Here is a 14,088-nt window from a genome sequence, read left to right as displayed (position 1 = left end):
TGTTGGCTCTCCTGCCAACACTACAAAAAGTAGGACAAACACTGGCTTTACCCATTTGAGAGCAATCTCCTTTGTGTGGTCTCCTCATCACAACACTGCAAAGGGACCAAATTATGGTAGTTGGAGTAGTGATTTGATGGATTCTGTGTGGAGCATGATCTGAGTGCAGTTATTCAAGGCTTTTTGGGCAAGAACAGGATGTTCACTGCATTGTGAAGCAGGTGGGCAATAAATCATGGCTAAACAGTCTCAGAGCCATTGTATCAGATACAGCAGTCTGAAACATAGCAAGATAAATTACTCCATTGGCTACCATTTTACCCCTTTAAATAACTAATTTTTTCTTGTCTTTCAACTGATACCAATCATACACAGATGTATATATCAAGTGTACAAAGACTGCCAGATTATTATTCATGATTTTACATAATCTTATTATAATTTGCAGTCTGCAAACTGTAATGGTATAATCAGTTTTCCATAAAACATTTTCTTTCAAGGTAAACCGGCAATTGAAATTATTACCAGGTTATGTGATTGTGAAAATGTGGTGAACTGATTACTATTTATTTATAAAAAGATGACATCACTAGAAAATCCTGATTTTGCTCTTTCCAATAGCTGGTTATTTTTCTCTGAAAACTTAGAATTTATTCATAATTAAATTTTGGACACACCCAAAAATACTTTTGTTATTTCAAAATTTAAGCTTGTTTGCTTGTGGTACCCGATATTATACTTTTGTTGCCTTAACTTTTCTGAATGCAACAGTGTTTTTGATTGCCTAAATCAGGCACTAATTAAGAAACTGCACATATTAGAGAAATTACAAACCTGAGGATTTTACATGGAAATGGAATCCATTAAATAGTATATCCCACTTTTATACTTTTATAATCATTTAACAAACAGTTAAATAAGGCTATTTTTGGGCTAAGCAGTTGGAAACACTTGTTACATATGACCATTACATTATTATAATCAAAAATATTATTACTGATTTCACAAAATATCCAAATGTACATCTTTATGTACCCTGGCCAGGCAATGAATCCTCAGTTCATGCTTGGAAACTGTCAAAAGAACATCTACATGTAAAGAGTCCGTAAAGTCAACATCCGTATGTCTGTTGGCTACTGTGTTAATATCTATCTTTGTAAAATTTCTTTGAAGCCATGTCTAGCAACCAGCTAATTGACACATATGGGAATCCTTCCTACTTAATAGAATCTCAAACACCTCACATGGCTCAGACTCACTGATGTCATCTTCAGGATCTTGACTGATGATGAAGAAATCCTGCCTGCCTTCCTCTAGAACATCAACACCTTTTCTCTGATTCACTTCACCTGGCTGGCCCTTCACAGCCCAACAAGCTACCTTTCCTGACATCGAGCTCCACCTCATCGATGGCTCCATCAGTATCTCTGTCCACTGTGAACCTACCAGCCACTAACAATAGCTCCATTTTGACAGTTTCCACCCATTCCACAACATCTGCATACACTTTGTCCAGAAACAGATTTCCTACGCCTTAACTCCCCAGGCACCTACTATTCCTCACATAACCACTGATGGCCACAAAGGGCTGTCCCCTCACAACTGAGTACCACACATGACTAGAGCAAGCTCTCCAATAGAATTTCAACTACCTCCCTTAATACGCTGATATGAGAAATATCCTCTCCAATATCTTCCTCATCCCTTCCACCACACAGCTTGTCCATCCTTATTTCACTCTTGTTTCCAATATCTTGCCCCTTGGTTCATATCCCTGTAAAAGACCTACATGCTAGACCTGTCCCATACATCCACCCGCCACCACCTATTCAAGCCCTGTCACAACCATTTTCTACACCATCCAATGCAGGGACACCTGTGCGAGCAGCGATGTTTTCTCCCAACTTAGGTGCAACCATTTTGTGGCATTCTACACAAGCATGATCACTAACAAACTATCTGTCCATAATAATTGCCATTGTCAAACTGTGGCCAAGACGCAGATAGACCACCCAGTTGCCAAAAATGCCACACAACATGGTGTGGCTGACTCAACGATTGCTCCACAGCCTGTGCCACTTGGAGTCTTACCACAAGCACCAGCTTTTGTGAATTGTGCAGATGAGAACTTTCCATGCAACATATCCTTCATTCCTGTAACTCCCCTGGCCTCAACCTATGCTAATCCCTGTCATCTCCTTCTATGTTCCCACTGCAGCCTCACAAATGCTTTCTGTCCCCCATTTGCAGCTTCAGCTTCATAGTTCTTCCCCTTCTCTGCTTCTCTTCTCTCCTCCCTCCCCCCTTCTCCTCAGCATAGCATCTGAATGCTTCACCTAGCAGCCCATTATCCTGTCCCCACCACACTCCTACACACTCCCACAGCCAGATTACAGCATCTTCCCCCATTCTTGCCATTTCATGCCCCGTGCTTCTTGTGTACACCAACTACCCTCCCCAGCAGAGATTGCTACTCACTTCAGCCAAGCCTCAGTGCCCAGAGACAAATATGTGTATCTACATATACATCTATGCTATTTAAATCAATGCGAGGTGCTTGGCAGAGAGTATATCCCATTGGAACAGTTATTATGGTTTCTGCCAGTTCCATTCATGTATGTAGGGTGGAAAGAATGATTGTTTGAATGCCTCTGAGCATCCTGTAATTATTCTAATCTTATCCTCACAATCCCCATGTGAGTGATTGGTATGAGATTGTAGTATATTCATAGAGTCATCATTTAAAGCTGGTTCTTGAAGCTTTGTTAACAGACTTTCTTGGGATAGTTTACATCCGCCTTCCAGTTCAGTTCCTTTGATATCTCTGAGCAATCCCCAAGGGATCAAACAAAATCTGCGACCATTCATGCTGCCCTTCTTTGTATATGTTCAATATCTGCTGTTAGTCCTATCTGGTACAGATCCATCACACTTGAGCAATATTCTAGGCCCAGTCATACACATGATTTGTAAGCAATCTCCTTTGTAGACTGATTGTAGTTCCCCAGTATTCTGCCAATAAACCAAAGTCTGCTACCTGCTTTACCCATGACTGAGCCGATGTAATTATTCCATTTCATATTCTTACAAAGTGTTACACCCAGATATTTGCATGACTTGGCCGGATCCAACAGTGACTCATTGATATTATAGTCATAGGATACTATGTTTTTTCAATTTGTGAAGTGTACTATTTTGCACTTCTGAACATTTAAAGCAAGTTGCCAATACTGCACCACTTTGAAATCTTATAAAGACCTGTATGGATATTTATGCAGCATCTTTCAGACAGTACTTTATTATAGGTAACAGCATCATCTGTGAAAAGCCTGCTGTTACTGTTAATATTGTCTACAAGGTCACTAATATACAACACGAACAGCAAGTGTCCCAACACACTTCCCTGGGGTACACCTGAAGTTACTCTTACATCTGATGATAACTCTCCATCCAAGATAACATGCTGCATCCTTCCTACCACAAAGGCCTCAGTCTGGTCACAAATTTCACTCTATACCCCATATGATCCTACTTTCGACAATAAGTCAAATGCTTTTTGGAAATCAAGAAATACTGCATCTACCTGACTGCCTTGTACTCTAGCTCAATAAATGATTTGTTCAGAAAGCTAGTGTCTTTTCTCTCCCTTTTTCTTTTGTGTGTGCTTGTTGACAATTCAACATTCATGATATTATTTATGAACACCTTGGAAGTAAGTATTACCAGTTTATTCACAAACACAGTTTATAACAACATGCACACCATGCCAATACACCATCACTATGTTTGTCACCCTACCCCCAAATAATTACTCTTATCGAGACCTCATTGTGAGGTGAGATGTCTGATCTACACCTAGTGCAAGCAGATAGTGAGTCAATTATGGAAACATTCTGTCCTGAGAGAAGAAATAGCAAAGGTGGTTCACGAAGACCACTTTCGCATTATGAATCTGTTGCACCAGTTATGGTATCAGAAGGCACAGTAATGTTTATTTCATTTGCAGATCCAGTAACAGTTGATATTGATGAGTGGGCTTTTAAAAAAGACAACTTGGTACATGACATATGTTGCAGACACAATGCAAATTACTGGAAGTAATAAGAATACATTACTGACAAAAAGTGTTGATTAATGCTATTGGAAAATCTACATCTACATCTACACTGTGCAAACCACCATGAGGTGCATGGCATATCTTATTTACTGCCTGGATGAAATTTAACTCATTGTTAGTAGTTATTAAATGTTTATGGGCATCCTTGGGATAATTAGACAGAGAATCATTTGTGATTAGTATGTGTGATTCCATATAATAAACTGGTACTTCCTTGGTAATGAAAATTTCCAGCTGCAAGAAAAGTAATTGGCAATACAGAAGGCATATCAAACAGATCACATGTTAAATCACAGTGCCTAGAATTTAAAATTAATTAATTTGAGTGTAAAACGTGGTTTAGATGTATCAAATTTTTACATGTAAATGTAACATGAAGGGTTAAACTGAAGAAGTAAGTTATACCTTCAGAACAGTATTTGAGAAAAGATTGTTGAAGGTGCATTAAAATTCTAGGGAGCAATCTCTCAGAGGACTGCTCATAACCAATTCTTTCTCACAGTTATACCTTCTACTGTCTAAGAATACCATAAATTCTGGGCAAATTAACTTATGACTACATTTACACATGTGCAGGTCATGCTCATACAGAGATATGAAATACCTTTGAGCTGTAATGATTAGTAAATAATCTCTTAGTTGATGCGTGATGTGAATGTCGACCTATTACCACATAATGGTGTAAGTATAAAGCTTATGCATTTCAGAATTATGCTTCAAGCTAGGAATAGGTATCAAAATAATAACAGTTGATTTATTTTCAATAATTAGATATTGTGTGGTAATTAACATGTAGTAAGCACATAGATTACATGAGTTAACAGAGTCCAGGTATTTCATCTAACTGACTTTCAAGTAATAGTAAGATCTGCAATAGCTTCCGTGAATGCAAACAGAACAGTGCTTGAACTGCTTTTTAGGACTGTTCTTAAATTAAGAGCATGTATACCAGCATTTGATAGCCTCTAAGTAATTCTTAGCCATAGGGTGTCTAAATCTAAGTGGGCACTCACAGCTTGAGCACCTCAGGGATAGTTGCATTAATTTCGCCTTGAATTGTGTTGAAATGTGTAATGAATTGCTTTACAGTCTATTCAATAAATACTGTTATTAGTAATGGTTCTTTGCATAATGGAATTAATCCATAATATAATTATTTCATTAGAGAGGTTAACTGAATTTGTAACAGACTCTTGTTCAAGAGTTAATATTTTGTTCTTAATGTCCATCAGATCTCAGGTGGTTGAAGTAGCAAAATCAAACCAGTTAAGTTTGCATGTAATCGATGTTTTGTGTGACAACAGGTTTAAGAAGCAATCAATCTTCTGCCCATAACTAGTAAATGTAGACTCTACCTGCATTTTTGTAGGGATCCAGTTGTTATATCAAGATGTTCTTATTTCCAAAACTATATTTGTTTCAGAAAGAACACATACAATTTATGGAACACAGTACTTTGTAGGGCCAACATAGGATACAATCCTGTTTACAGTCACTTAAATAATACTATTTCTTTGGCAGTTCACCACAGCGTGCCAGGGAGCTAACCCAGATGGCCTCTATAAGTGGGTCTGTGAACTGTATGGATGCATGATCTCTGAAATCACACTCATCATGAGTGTAAGTGCATCACTCCTCTCTTCTAAGGGGCGAGAAAACCACATACATATATAAAAACACAAGGCACAGAAAAATACATTGCACAGAAAAAATGCAGGGTTCAGAAAAACTGAAGGGTACAGAAAAATTGCAGGGTACCTAAAGAAAGTACTGGTACCACAAGAAAGCACTTGTACCAAAAATAAGTACTGGTACCAAAAAAGCACTGGTACTAAAAAGAAATCACTGGTACCAAGAAACAGCACTGGCACTGAAAAAAGTAAAGAAAAAAAGCACTGATCTCACAAAGCACTGAGATTATGAGTCGTGGGAAAAACCAATGATGGCACTGAGGCCCATTTCATTGCCTAACAATGGCAGCTGCTGTGGCATGTGATGGGCAGGCACTGCAAGTGATGAGGGGGCGATCTGGCCTGCCATCCCCCTTGTCGTGAGACCAGGTACAGAATCTCCATAGCAACGTCCTTGCTGAGGTCAGTGGTCGGTCCCAGAGGTGTCAGCAGGGATGCTGGAGGCAATGGCTGCTAGGACTCAGCATCGAAGGTGGTGGTGGCTGTGGTGTCAGGCATGGCAGGGGCTGCACTGGCAATGGCAGTCATGCAATGGGGGCAGAGGCAGGGATCCAAGCCAGTGATCCACCAGACAGCGACCCCCAGTGTGGAGTGAACCGTGCCATCTGCGACACAGGGACAGGTCTCGGCGGTGGAGGAGACTGGGGAGATGGTGGGCCCTCAGGAACGGATCGCACTAAGCTTGGCTGCAGCTGGTCAAAGTGATGGGACGTCCACCTGTAAGGAGTGCAGATGATGCACAGGTGCTGGCCCATGACTCTTGATAATGGCAGGATTCCAGTTTGGCTGCAGCCAAAACCAAGACCCCAGAGAAGTACACCCAGCTGTAGCCATCATGGAGCTGGTGATGCCAGCGGAATGACATCAGATTCAGCAGGTGAAGGAGGATCTGTGGTTCCTGTCCATGTAGCAGCTCTGCTGGGCTCTTGTCCCCAACTGGAGTGAACTCAAAAAAGGATTTAAAGCATCTTCATGGCATCTGCAAGGTACATATTTCTGCATCTGAGTTTTAAACATCCAAACTATGTGTTTCGCCTCATCATTAGATTGAGGATGAAATGGGGGAGCCATGAGAAAGTGAACACCACTAACCTGACAAAAAGATGCAAATTCTCAAGAAACAAACTGAGCATCATTTTCAGTAACCAGGGTATGTGGAAGTCACTTAATTGCAAAAATCTTATATGGGGCCAAAACAGTGGCCACTGGATTAGGACGGACAATGTACCACACAGGGAAATTTGGAACAGGCATCCATTACAATGAGCCAATACTGATTTAGAAAGGCCCCAGCAAAATCAACTCGTAGACAGTCCCAGGGGCATCAGCCAGGGAAAAAAGATGCCCGCAGGTCTACCTCTTGCTGAAAACAATGAGTGCAAGTGGCAATAAGCCGCATTAATGTTCCCATCTATGCCTGGCTGATACACATGCTTGTAGACTGACATGAAGAAGGCACAGTATATTACAGCATAAGAAAGAAGGAATCACAACCCGGGAACAGCACCCTCCACAACTGACAAAATTAATCTGTCAAACAAAGACAGGCAATGCTGTATAGAGAAGTAATTAAGCAAGGGATTTGAGACACTGCCCACAGTTTTTCCAGCACCTGTGCTGCACAAAAGAGTGGACCCGACTAAGATCTGTGATGATGGTCGATACTATCGTGGCACAAGTGAAGGGAAAACCATCAGCTGTATTCTGGTTCTCAGTATCTAAATACAAACAAAGCAATTCATGCTGATCAAATGCCAGGTTCAGCCCAATTGGAAGGCGCGATAAGGCATTGGCATTGGCATGTTGTGGCATCAGTAAGGCCGGTATTACACTATCAAATTTCTTTGTCAAAGATTTGATCAAAGATGTGATCAAATATTCAGTCAAATATATTTGACAAAGATCTTTGACATAGCGCTAGAAGGGGTATTACACTGTCATCATATTTTTCGTCAAAGTTCAAGATGACTGACAACAACAACTTATTAACTGCAGCAATTGGATGTACCACAATTGCACTATGTGCACATGTGGAAGAGAAGCAGGGAAAAAAAAAGGAAACACACCTGGGTGAAGCCATGGGTTTTATGACAATATGACAAAAACAGTCAACAAAACTTGTTACATGAGCTTATAGTGGAGGACGTCAAGTCGTACATCAATTACTTAAGAATGGATGAGCAAACATTTCTGTTATGTGCCAAGTGAAGTGTATCCTCATATCACAAAGCACGATATTTACTTAAGAACTGCTACATCTGCAGGAGACAGGCTCACTGTAACACTCTGATTCCTTGCTACAGGAGAGGGTTAGGTTAGGTTAGGTTAGGTTAGGTTAGGTTAGGTCAGGTCAGGTCAGGTCTCCAATCTTCTTAATCTATTTTTGTATTCAGGGTGCCTCACATTGTAAAGTGCCTCATCAGCTTCATACATCTCTATTAATTTTGTAGTTGTTAGCACAGACCAATTGTATTTACCAGCAATGTTTATAAAAACACACAGCCGATAGAACGCTGCAGCGATGCTAGCGCTCCATGTGGTAACATGTCACATTGCAGTGAACAGAAGACAAGCAACTTCTTTGATCAAATCTACAGCGAAGCCTTAGATTTCATCAAATAGTGAATGACATTGGACAAATTTCCCTATTACACCATCAAATATCTTTGACAAAGATTTTTGACAAAGATATTTGACAAAGAAATTTGATAGTGTAATACCGGCCTAAGTAATGGATCTGATGATGACACAGGAGAGGAATGAAGCTCACTGCTGCAAATGATGCACTGTTTTATCTGCCACAGTAGCCAAAGGATTAAAAAGAGCAACCAACAGCTTGTGATCCATGATTAAATGGAACTTAGAACCATACAAGAAGATGTGAAATTTCTTGAGGGTGAATACAACCGCTAAAGCATCATTTTTAGTCTGCAAATACAACTGCTGAGCAGGAGATAAAGTTTTAGAAATGTAAGCAATGGGTTGTGCATAATCAGTGGGTCGTTCAGACCAATCTACATATTTGTGCACCAACATCACACCAAGACCATGGTGAGAGGCATCTGTAGCTAACACAAGATGCTGAGCTAGCTGAAAGTGGCCAACACAGTGCAGATTTAAGATTAGATTTAAGTAAAGTAAATGCACTTCCACAAGATGGGGATCTGTAAAAGGCACATTTTTACACAAAAGCACTTGCAGGGGCTGAGCAACAGAGAATGCATCTGGTAGAAACTTATGGCAGTACAGTTCCTTGAGGGAGGTCAGCTGTGCCAAAGCCACAATTCCGCCAGCATGTTGATGCAACAGGTTGACTCCTGTGTGAGGTATCTCAAAACCTAGGTACTCAACTGATGGCCGAAAAAAATTAGATTTGGCGAGATTGCAGTTGAGATCTGCAGACTGCAAAACAGAAAACAATGATTGGAGATTGCTAAGGTGGTCTTAGTGGAAGAACTCAAAACAATGAAATTGTTGAGGTAATTGATGCAACCAGGCCCAGAGACTGTCAGATGTCCTAAAAATTGCTGAAAATTTGTGGGTGCACTAGTGATGCAAAAGGCACGCATTGAAATTGCATAGCCTGAAAGGTGTATTGACAATGAGAAGGCGCCTAGTGGACTCACATCCAAGGGGAGCTGGAGGTATGCTTTCAACAATATAAATCTTTGAAAAGTGGTGGCCTCTTGATAATTTTATGAGTAACTTGTCAGGGTGGGGCAAAGGATATGTATCTATCATGGACTATGCATGAATTGTGACACTGAAGTTTCCACAGAGGCGAAGCTTACATGTCGGCTTCTTAACTATGACCAGTGGTGTAGCCCATTCACTGGAAGAAATAGGATAAATGACACTGAGTGACATTAAATAGTCTAATAAATTTACCTCATCAACAACAGAGAAACCAAAAAAATTAAATGTAACTAACCTGAACAGGTCTACGGTATGGGAATAGTCCTCAACAAGAAAGGTGTGTGACACAGGAGTGGAGAACTGACCTAGGATTGGAATCTGATGTTTTTTGTAGCTTACCAACTTTTGTTAAGCCTGTGTGAGGGTAGGGGATTTCATGTCCACATATGTTTGTGCATTTGCTAGTCACAGTGGCTCCTGTGTCCAACTGCAGTTTTAGCAGTTCATTAAACACACATAAATCAATAAACAATTTGTTTGGGGATACAGTCATAGAAATACAGTTTATGTCTATCGGTACTACTGTGTACATGATGTTTTAAGAGGATTTGTATACTGATGAAATGTGGCCTTTCTTTTAACAGTTACTGCAAACAGTCCAACCCTTAGGGTATGCAGCGTGCTCATGGTTGACAAAGCAGTATGGGTAAGATGGAAGGGGGTATACAGACACTGTTGTGATGCGCCTTGTTGGTGCTGTGGCCATAACTTACACTGCTCCATGTGATGCTGAATCAAAGGTTTTATTGCTGCAACAGCTTTCCCATCTTCCTAAACACTTTCAGAACAACTTCTGACACCTCCCTCCATGCAGGAATCTGATCTCCTGCAGCTCGTGACATTTCAAAGGGCTATGCTAAACTGAGCCCATCCGTAAGCATCCAATTCTCACACAAAAGTTCTTTTTTGTGGCCTTCCCTATTTGAGGCCATGTGAATAATAATGTCATGCATGTGATCAGCATAATATTCATCATGGGTACTGATGAAAAATTTACAACAGCTCAACCCATGTAATTCTGCAGCCCAGGCTTTGTAAGATTGGTTTTGATTGTTTCTGACAATGGTAAAATTCTGCACATATTACAATGACATGTGTTCTGTCACAGAAACTTGTTGAGATAAACTTGAACATTTCATCAAATCATAAGCCGACTGGTTCTTGCAAAGGTGAAAGTTGGCACAACAATTGATATTTGTGTGGCAAAAGCCAGGAAAGAAACAAAGCCCTACATAGGTTTGCATTGTGCACATAAAAAACTTGGAAATGTTGTCATAACCATGTCTCATAGGAGTCCCAATCTTCAGCTGATTCAGCGTATGCCAGAAAAGGCAATGGTTTCAATGACTGAAGAGTATCCTGCAGTGAACATGCAGATGCCACTTGATTGAGTGAGATGGTGAGAGCCTGGTGTTGTTCCACAAAGGCTTGCTGTTGGGCATTGATACATTGGAGTATTTCTTCCATCAAGATGAAACTTCCTGGCAGATTAAAACTGTGTGCCCGACCGAGACTCAAACTCGGGACCTTTGCCTTTCGTGGGCAAGTGCTCTACCATCTGATCTACCAAAGCATGACTCACGCCCGGTACTCACAGCTTTACTTCTGCCAGTACCTTGTCTCCTACCTTCCAAACTTTACGGAAGCTCTCCTGCGAACCATGCAGAACTAGCACTCCTGAAAGAAAGGATATTGCGGAGACATGGCTTAGCCACAGCCTGGGGGAGGTTTCCAGAATGAGATTTTCACTTTGCAGCGGAGTGTGCGCTGATATGAAACTTCCTGGCAGATTAAAACTGTGTGCCCGACCGAGACTCGAACTCGGGACCTTTGCCTTTCGCGGGCAAGTGCTCTACCATCTGAGCTACCGAAGCACGACTCACGCCCGGTACTCACAGCTTTACTTCTGCCAGTACCTCGTCTCCTACCTTCCAAACTTTACGGAAGCTCTCCTGCGAACCATGCAGAACTAGCACTCCTGAAAGAAAGGATATTGCGGAGACATGGCTTAGCCACAGCCTGGGGGATGTTTCCAGAATGAGATTTTCACTCTGCAGCGGAGTGTGCGCTGATATGAAACTTCCTGGCAGATTAAAACTGTGTGCCCGACCGAGACTTGAAGGTAGGAGACGAGGTACTGGCAGAAGTAAAGCTGTGAGTACCGGGCGTGAGTCGTGCTTCGGTAGCTCAGATGGTAGAGCACTTGCCCGCGAAAGGCAAAGGTCCCGAGTTCGAGTCTCGGTCGGGCACACAGTTTTAATCTGCCAGGAAGTTTCATATCAGCACACACTCCGCTGCAGAGTGAAAATCTCATACTAGTTCCATCAAGATGTTTCTCGAGTGACTCAGCAGTGACACAAAAACGTAATCTTCACTCGTCGCCAAATTTGTTATAGCAAGAACAAACACAATTTATGGAACATAGTACTTTATGGAGCCAATGCCTTTATGTCTGATGATAGCATTTAGACTAGCAAAAGGAAATGTGTTACAGGAGAAGCTAAATAGCTGTAATAACAGCAGTGCACCACAACCCATGGATAAACGCGCAGAAATTACAACACGATTCCAATATGTCTGTAAGGTAGTATTGTCTCAATACTGCATCATCATAAGTATCATGTGAATGAGCACATCAACAAACGCAGATGGCCCATGTTCTTTACTGAGTCTATATTCACAAACGATGGTAGGCTTAACCAGCATAACATGCATTGCTGGAATGTGGACAATACCCACTGATTATGGCAAGCTGACCATCTATGTCATCGGTCAGTTGACATATGCTGTGGCATCATGGAGAACAAACTCATTGGTCCATATCTTATCGGCGGCACGTTGAAAAGACGCAAATATCAAATGTTTTTGGAAGGGGAATACTAGAACTGCTGCAGAATGTTGCACTGGACATTCAACAACATACGTGGTTTCAGCATTACGGTTGCCCAGCACATTACGCAATCGAAGCATGGCAGGTATTAGACCGGTGGATCGGCAGATGTGGCTCCGTCAATTGCTTCACTAGGTCACCCAATTTGACGTCCCTGGATTTCTTTATGTTGGGATATTTGAAAGATAAGATGCACCAGCAAGTGTCAACAGGCTGTGAAAACACAGTTGACCACATCAAAACGCCTGTCCTGACATTCCCGCAGATGTGTTTCTGTCCTGTGGATGGTCATTTGCAAGGTGGATCTCTAAGTGTATTGAAGTTGGTGATGTGTTTGGACACTTACTCTAACTGGAAATGCAGAGTAGCATTCACTTCAAACCATGGCCACAGTGCTGCATCGAGTAGTCCCCTGTTTGATATGTAGGAGGCATACAACGTTGTGAATGGGGTTTCCAATTAGGAGTTATGAAATACTGGCCTGTCCTACCTTCGCAGCATGGAGATTGGGTCCCACATACCATTGGTCATTCAAGGGCAACTGAGTAGCGTGTCGTAAATTACGATTGTGTACCCATTTCTATTCCTCTAAATACAGTGCCATCTGTGATGAAACGAAGAAAATGCTTCAGACAAAAAGTAGAATCGTAATCGTAAATAAAAAATGGGGGTTCCCACTGAAGGTTTCAAAGTCCCCCCCCCCCCCCCAAACCCCCACTGCCACCACCACTGCACGGGGTGGGGTAGGGTGTCAAGCATGGTATCACAGGATGTCACCCTTCGAGACAAAAAAATTGGAATTATAACTTTTTTAATCCAATGTGTAGTTTTCAACATATTTGAATGTGTTCATTTCAAGTAAACACCCTATATAGACAGCTAATAGTGGTCAGTGTAAATTTTCATTATGCTTTGTTTAAAAGATTAGAGAAAGCATCAGCTGAGTGGTATATGAGGAGGACCAGTGGCTGTTTCTGGAGTGGCTGTTTTTCTCCTAACATACATAAAAAAGTAATCTAGAAGTAAGTATTGCAATTATCATTTTGAATAGATCGGTACCAGCCATAATTTGTTGTTGATGTACTTCACAGAAACAGCCGGCAGTGGTTGACTCTGTATGGTAATGTATAACTTGTTTCATGACCCTGAAGGCTTCTCTCCATGATGGGATTTATGGAACATAAACTGTGAATGAATGACTCAACGAACTGAATCATCTCAGCATCCCACTAACCTCTAACTACCCCATAGAAGTTGAAATACAATCACAAACTCAGAAGGTTAATAGATGTTGTTATAGTCTTATGATATACAGTCTTATGATAGGTTTCAAGCCTTCTAGGAATCTGGAACTGCACATACACAAATCGTTATTTAACTGTGTGATGCAGTTATGTGTAACAAAGAGACATTTGTGATGGGTAAAACGAGCAAATAGTGCATGAATGTTGTTCATGTTTAGTGTCGTTACCAGGCCCGGTAGGTTATGTAAGTGGCATGACCAGTATCAGATACTGAGTATTAAAGGACGCGGAGATGCTTCAGATACCTGTGAGATGGCGTTATCAGCACCTCTCAGAGTTTCAGATCAGCCTCATTATGTCTTCCATTTGGCTAGCTGGTCGAACTGCACAGTATCAAGATTTGTGGGCCATTCAGAAATGACAGCGGCCTGTCCAGGAACGTGAGGGCAG

At 41.3% G+C, this 14,088-nt stretch overlaps 1 protein-coding gene across 1 annotated transcript in view; it reads right to left on the bottom strand.

The window, feature by feature from the left end:
• The window catches only part of LOC126100930 (malate dehydrogenase, cytoplasmic-like), a 207,848-nt gene that overhangs the window by 128,277 nt on the left and 65,483 nt on the right, over positions 1-14,088 (bottom strand). The gene's annotated exons all lie outside the window — the stretch shown is intronic.

The sequence above is a fragment of the Schistocerca cancellata genome, chromosome 1 (genome assembly GCF_023864275.1).
Source record: "Schistocerca cancellata isolate TAMUIC-IGC-003103 chromosome 1, iqSchCanc2.1, whole genome shotgun sequence".
NCBI classification, from domain to species: Eukaryota; Metazoa; Arthropoda; class Insecta; order Orthoptera; family Acrididae; genus Schistocerca; species Schistocerca cancellata.
The sequence above is the reverse complement of the archived record's forward strand: the minus strand, read 5'-3'. Positions and strand labels throughout refer to the sequence as shown.